This window comes from Pezoporus flaviventris, unplaced genomic scaffold, assembly GCF_033815535.1.
Source record: "Pezoporus flaviventris isolate CSIRO_AGI_PZ_B2104156 unplaced genomic scaffold, CSIRO_AGI_Pfla_v1 ptg000083l, whole genome shotgun sequence".
In the NCBI taxonomy this organism is placed as follows: Eukaryota; Metazoa; Chordata; class Aves; order Psittaciformes; family Psittacidae; genus Pezoporus; species Pezoporus flaviventris.
Window position 1 is genome coordinate 4,323,801 of NW_026892631.1, and position 7,477 is coordinate 4,331,277.

Sequence of the window (7,477 nt, forward strand, 5' to 3'; positions counted from 1 at the left end):
TATTGAGCTGTTAGGGGATCAAGCTTGTCTCTGCAAGCACAACTGCCTGACACTTTCTTCAGCATTCAAATCCAAAGATGAGATTTTGATGTTATAATGCGTCTGCAGAGATTTGGAGCTTTTACTTCTTTTCGTACACCAAGAATCATAGAATGCTTTGGGTTGGAGAGGACCTTAATATCATCTAGTTCCAACCCCTCTGCTATGGGCATGGACACCTCCAATCACTGGACTCCTTTAGCTGGGCCCCATGAAAGCAGCTTTGCAGTGCCCATGAAGACAGCAAGGTTTGGCAGGCAGCGTTTGATCAGAATGAACTGCCTATTGCCACATCATTCTTTTGCACCCTTGCTTCCAGCTCTCTGTCACAAGAGATGTGTGGTCACAGCACTTTCAGGAGCCATGAACTTTGAGCTGTGGCTCTAGCACTGTCTTTATGGTGTGAAAGCAGGTATTTGGGCATTTTCAAATTTAAAAAAAAATAGCCTCTGATTTGGGGTGTCCACATCTGGGGACATAGTCAAGGTCACACTAGGCCTGATTTTCAGAAGTGGTGAGTACCTGTGAATCCTTTTATTCTCATCTGGGACTGTAGATACTTAATTTGCCCTGTAGGGCAAATTAGGTATTTAGAGCTTAAACATGAATTGTGTTACATAAGTTTCTAAGCACTAAGAAACTAATGAGCAGCACTACTGTTAAGCACTGTTCTTAATAGCAACTGCAGTTTTCATATTGAGATGCCTTATGAGATGTGAATTTGAGAAGAGGAGGAGGAGAAAGGAAGAAAAATGTTCTAAAAATGTGGTAGAGTCCACAGAGTGTGTGACTTACCGAGGATGTTGGGGGAAATAGGAAGCTTTCATTTATTTAATAAACGAGCAAAAAACCCCCAAACAGAAAACCCCACAAACCCCCAAAATCTAGTCTCGGAAGACTGAAAATAATTAATGTTCTTTGCTGTCACTTTAAGATATACTGTCTGCCACTTCATCTTCTCTTTCCCTTTTCTACTCTCAGGAGACTAGTTCTCCCGAAAGTGGGGTTTGAGATTTGGGAGTGCTTGTTAAGAAAGATGGGATATGGCAGAACACTTCACAGCTGTGTTAGGGTCAGACCTCAGAATAGTAATTTCATTTCTGAGACCCTTCCTTAGCTGGCGTTCACAAATGAGGCTCCATGCCATTTCAAGATAATCCTACTCCTGTGCTTTTACAAGGAAGAAGCAGATCTAATTTTAAAAGTAACCAGTCTACAGAAGATTGTTCCAAATAAATTACAATGCTGGGCATCATACTTGGTATTTCGTTCTGCTGTTCCCTGTTGAAGCCTGAGTACTGTGGTCTGTGCTGTTTGCATTGTACTAAAGTATAGCTGAGTTTCACTCTGATTGCAGCCCCCAGGGCCCTCATGAAGAAGAGATTCATATCTCATGAGATTACCCCACTGAGCAAAGAAATGAAATAAATAATATTACTCTTAGTTCTGTCAAGTATAGTGGCTCATAGAGCCTTTCAAGGCAGTGTCAGCATGGGCTGGATACTGCCTCAGTGCATAAAAGGACATCCTTTACAAGAACAACACTGCAAAATGAGGCCAATGTGAACCTAATGGGTGGTGGAAAACAGGGAGCCTTTTTTTCTTTTCCCTTCCTAATGCAAGCCTGCAGGGGGTTATTTTGTAGTGTGTTTGAGTCTTGGGGCAAATCAAGGTCTGAAATTCGTCTACAACAGAAGCTCCCTGTAAATCACTGTAGTAGTAGGGATCTTATTTGGGAACCAATTAGAGCTTGTGCTGGTTGTTTCTCCTTGGCAGCTTTAATGAATGTATTGACACAGAAGTACTGGAAATAAAAGATTTTACAGTAGTCTCCATTAGGATGAAGCCCACGGGCTCTCCAGTTCCTTCCACAGTACAATGCAATGCCTCAAAAAGACAGAAAAGGTTGTTATGATAACTTAGTCATGTGTGAAGAACCAGGAGAGCTAAACTGAGTTGAATAATTCTATCGTACTGTAACTTCAGGAAGAAATACTCCCAAGAACAATTGTTCTTCCCCATACTGCATAAAATCTTGCAAAAGCCCACTTGAAATGTGTCTGTCAAAGCAAACTAACTGAAGCAGGTATGGTAAATTTCAAAATCTTGTCTTATTGTTACAGAGAATAAACTCCCTTTTCTTTTTACTTGTCTACCAGTCCTTTCACCCAATGCCTTAGACATATTGTTATAATTAAATTTCACAGCATATCTCCAAAATACATTATGACATTTGATCATATTTTATCTAAAAATCACAGCTATTCCGTGTCGTCTCATATAATTCCTAGTCTTTGGCAAGGCTGTACAATAACCTCACAATTATCTGTTGTACCCTATTCCCTATCTCCTGCTAGGACTCGGGTTCTGTTTCAGTTAACCCTGCAGTGCACACCAAACTAAGAGTGTCTGTGTAAGAAAAAAAGTGTAACACTGTCCTGAGACCTGCAAGAAGAAAAGGCATAAGCTTAGAGAAGTCAGTAAGAAGCTGAAGCTCTTCTGACAAGCAGAGGTCTGTGACTCTGTAAACATGTAGTGCTGTTTTCATTGTCATTTTCCTTTATCACCCCCGTACATTGAAACAAATGAGAATATAATTATTCCATAATAGGCAAAATGGAAACACGGTATCATACAGAATAAAGCTGTTTAAAAAGCCACCTCTGTTTCTACTCAGGATTTTTCTAGTGTTAGTGTAACAGGAGTACTGGTTTTTGGTGTAATATTTCAAGTCCTGTTTCCACCTTAAGAAAATGAGCTGTTGCATGCAAGCTCTTCAAAGGTGATAAGAAAAATAGAGACTGGTTACAGCTACGATGCGTCTTACGGACCTGAAGCTGTTCTTAGCTGTGTATCAGGCAGTTAAAGATATTTTTAACTTCCAGTCTTTAAAAGGTGATGGACTTTTTTTTTTTAATATAAAAAGCATATTAAAATATTAAGCATATTTAAAAGGCTATCATGAATAACATGAATTAAGCAAACAAGACAGGAATAGGAGTGGAGCTTTGGGATGTTATGCTAGGTGTTCTTACACATTTTCTGTGTAGCACTCCTTCCACCAGAAGAAACTCACTAGCCCATGGAGAAGAAACAATTAGGGCTGGTTTAATGTAATGTTATTTACTCTTTCATATTCTGCAGGACCTCATTAGAAGGATGAGAGATGAGTTCCAGCCGTGCATGTATGTTAATAATAGGCAGTACAAACAAGATTATATTAAGAGAATCCCGGATGATACATAAGGAATTAGAGACAGGAGTCTCTATAAAAGCAGGCATGCACTCAGTGAAAGTAAGTGCTTGTAAGTCTTTGCAGAAGAGGAACCACAAAGGTAGAGGCTGGGTCAAACTCCTTAAGCTTCCTAAAAATTTGTGGTAATCCAAACAGTGAAGTGAAATCCAGGAGTCCTCTGAGCTATTGTTGGCTTATTTTCACTATCTTAGAACTTTGTCCTTGAAATTCCTTTTGGAAGAAACTTAAACCAAAACAGATTTACTGCACTGGGGTTGTGAGACAGTAGAAAAATGCAGTTTGTCTCCAAAATAGATTGTTCTAAATCCCCTGCACACGTGATGCTCAAAGTGTGATCAGAAGGACCTCTGAAGGACTGGTAATCGTGCATTTTAAAATAGCTGCTCCTTTTAAGCCTTCCTAAAGAACCCAGGAATTCCAAGATGTTTTTCATGTGGCACAAGTACTTTTTCCTTATTATTTAACCAGGGGGACTTTCCTTAGAGACCAATCTTCAGGAAGACACTTTAGCACGTGTGTACATTTAAGAGAATTTATCTCCTATTGAAGTCCACGGAGCTTGAGAGGTGCCTAAAAGTAAACAGGAGTTTAAGAGTTTTCTTTAAGCAGCAGGGCCGTGATGTCTAGTATGTGTGAAGTCTTTTAGAGAACTGTAAAGGGCAAAATACATGATGAAAAGACCAAATGATAATAGATGAAAGAGAGGAACAAGCTGTGTCCACTACTATTAAACAACTTCTTATCAGTATTTCCATTAGGTGCCAGTCTCTGAAGATAAGTGCACCATTCAGCTGCTAGTTTGGGATGGTGTATATTTTGCCTATATATTGACAGTAAAAATCAAACGATAGAAGTGTGCAGTGTGTGGTGTCATGGTTCAGTCCAGCGGATCAAACCACTGTGCATCACACCAGATGCTATTACAATGCTGTAATTTCTGTGGGATACAAATCAATGACAGAAAACTTCAAAACAAAGATTAAAACTATTTACACAGAGACAAAATCACTTTGAGGTTTTCAATGACTTGTACTTTCTAAGCACCAGTGATTCCTACCCCTAGTAACTTCCTAGTAAAAACACTGTAACTACTGTATTTTCACCTTGTATGTAGATGATTATTTAGGAATACATTTAAATCTGTACCAAAATGTACTGGTCATACAAAGTTAAGGTTACAAACGTCTTCATTCTCTCAAAATACATCTGAAAAGGAAGAGAGTTGACAAACTTGCCAGCATTTTGTACTGACATTTTACTTTAATTTCCAGGAGACGTTTTAACTGCATAGCAGCCACAGCCAGAAACTGGGTGGTAGGCTCGCCAGGACTGGAGAGAGGATGAAGCAACACTGGGCTGGACTTGCAAGGATGGAGTTGGAACTGGCTAGGAAAGGCTGTCCAGCCTGGAAGCTGCAGAAGGAAACACAGCAGGTATGGGTCTGGGACTGGCTGACAAGCTAGGGGAAGGTGGGAATGGTTTGGCATGAAAATCAAGAGGATGCAAGCTAGGGATAGGAACAAGAAAAAAAGGGGAGAAAGATGAAACAGCTAAGCAAATGTATTGAATTAAGGAGGGTGAACAGGGAACATGAAATCACAAAATGGCCATAGGCTGGGAGCTGGGACAGGGAATTGGAGTGAGGGTGTAGAGCTTGAGGGCAAAGCGTGGCAGGGGTTTGATGTGTGAGAAGAGAGATGGATCTGAAGTAGAACAAGGAAGTGAGAATTTGGTCTGGGAGGAGATATGTGAAAGCAGGAGTCAAGGAGTGTTGTAGATAAATAAAGTTAGTCTTTTATACTCCTTATGCACCAAAATGTCTGAGTAGCTTTTTGCATAAAAATAAGTAATGCCCCCAACTGCCCTTTCTCTGAGTTGGAACTAGACTGAGTCTTCTGGTCTTCTAGTCTGTGCCTTGGGGTGGGGGGATTGGAAAGAAACATTTCTTCTTTGGTCAGAGTCAACTTGGAGTTTGGTGATAAACAGTCATTATCTCTTGTGGTGGAAAGACTTTCTGTTTCTGAAAGATATCTGCAGTGTTGCTTAGAACCAGCCATACTCCAGACTCACTTGTTGTTCTCTGGTAGGATAACCTCGGAACAGGCCCACTTCATCTGCTCTGCCATGTTTTGTTCTGGGGCTTGTAACCTCTGCTGCTGCTGCATAGGGAGCAGCTGCTGTAGTTGCTTGTTGAGTCTGTCACAGGCTGGGTAAAATCTTAGAATCAATAGAATGGTTTGAGTTGGAAAGGACCTTAAGATCATCTAGTTCTAACCGTCTGCCATGGGCAGGGACACCACATGCTAAACCACATTTGTGGGGCTGATCCCTTAGCTTTTTGACCAACAGGGCCAGTGCCTCACACCCATTAAGCTGACCAGGAGCTGTTTGGGGGACTTCATCTTGAAGCCTTAGCTCCAAGGAAAGTTTATTCTTTGTATTTTCAGCTTGATAACAGTGAATTGAACTAATCCAACCTGATGTGAGGAAGGCCTGTCTTCCTCTGCCCAGAGTCTCCTGGGCAAGATGACAGTTTCCCAACAAGGTGAAGGTGACGGAGAGTAGTTCAGAAAATGTGTGCTACTTGGACAGCCCCAATGAGTTGTGGAACTCTGCCTCTCTTTGCTGCATGAGAGCTGTGAACTTTCTGTGCAAGGTGCTAAAAACATCTCTGACAGCCTCTGATGTGGATGTTCCTCTTTTCTATCCAGTCTTATTTGAGTCTTACTTGGCTCCAACCCAGACCAGCTGTTTTCCATCCTAATCTTCTTTCCTGCAGCAATCTGGACATGTTCACAGCAGTGGTGTTACGTGGGGTGAGGGTGAAGCACTGCGGTTGTCCTTGCTGTGTTATTGTCAGTTAAACCAGTGGAATCTCATTAGGCTAGATTGCTTCGTAGCAGCTAAAGGGTGGAAGATCCCTGTGGTCCGCAGAGATAAAGGCCTTCGGAGAGGGGGAGCAAAGGCTTATCAGCGCTGCCGGTGACAGAGGAACGTCTGGAGCCATGCTGGTGTGGGGCCAGCTCTTTCTACAGCGTCCCGTGGGCACGCAAACAGCGCTTGCTTACAGCTGAAAGGGCTGCCCCGGGCTCGGGCCTCTCCCTGTAGCCCTGGAAAAGCGTGTTTATAATGGCGTTAATCAGCGAGGATGAAACGAGGCTGCGAAAGTTGATAACGTTGGAACAGTTTTTCTTCAGGGGGTCGTTTCGGGCCCGGCGTTTGGCAGGCAGCACGCCTTGGCCCTGCCCCCTCAGCGGCCGAAGGGTGCCAGAACCGCTAGCGGCGGGGCAGGCGGCCGCGCAGGAGTCCCGAAGAAGCGGAGAACCTCGCTCAGCCCTCGCTTCCTTGGCTGCGGGAGAACGGCCCCGCGCGGGCACCTCGGGACAGCCCCGCGCTCCGCTCCGCCCCGCCGCCACGTCACGGGATTCCAGCGCACTTCCGCCAATGGTGGCGCCGCGCCTCCGAGCCGCCCGCGTTCCTGCGCCGCCGCCGCCCGCCGCAGCCCCGCGGTGGTGATGGGCGCGGAGAGGAGCTCCCCGGCGGTCACCTCACAGGCATCCCCCACCCCCCGGGGAAACCGGCTGCGGAGTGCTCCCGAGCGTGGCCGGGCTTGAAGCTAGAAGAGGGGCAGGCCGTGAGTTGTTAACGTCCGGGCAGCTGCTGGCAGCCATGAAGTAGCGCTGCCGGCTATCGACTTGTCCAGCTGGTCAAGGTGGGATGAGCCTGTTACGGTGGGAACCGGTGCCAGCCTCAGCGCCTGCATTTTGGAGTTCTCGTACTTGGTTGTATGAGCTCTCCCACTGTCCAGTGAGGTACCATTCTCTTGTAAAATGCTGTTGCTAGGTACAACTACTCCACTAATTCGTCTGTAAGCGGAGCAAAAATCCTTTGTAGTTTCTGTTTCCCGACAGCCCTCTCTCATAAACGCACTGCCAGGTCAGAGGTGTGTGTCTGCATAGTGCAGCCTGTTGTATCCCTCTGAGCACCGCAGGAGCTGACATAGATTTCAGCAGGGTGTCCAGCCCACAGCAACAACGCCCTTTTCCTCAACAGGTTTGGTTAGCCCCAAGCAAACTGCTCTGCTCACATAGCTGAACTGTGTCTGCTGCTGGAGGCAGCTTGGATGTATCTGCACAGAACTGTGTTACATCATCATCCCTAATAAATACTTGGCAAATCAAA

At 44.5% G+C, this 7,477-nt stretch overlaps 1 long non-coding RNA gene across 2 annotated transcripts; it reads left to right on the forward strand.

Annotated features, from left to right (window-relative positions):
* Positions 1 to 2,799: 2,799 nt before the first annotated feature.
* On the forward strand, positions 2,800 to 7,477 carry LOC133280426 (uncharacterized). 2 transcript variants are annotated; one of them, XR_009747168.1, is made up of 2 exons: positions 2,800 to 4,728; positions 7,190 to 7,477. It is a non-coding gene; the product is annotated as an uncharacterized LOC133280426 (long non-coding RNA). The 2 variants fall into 2 exon arrangements; XR_009747167.1 differs by having other exon boundaries at positions 7,207 to 7,477.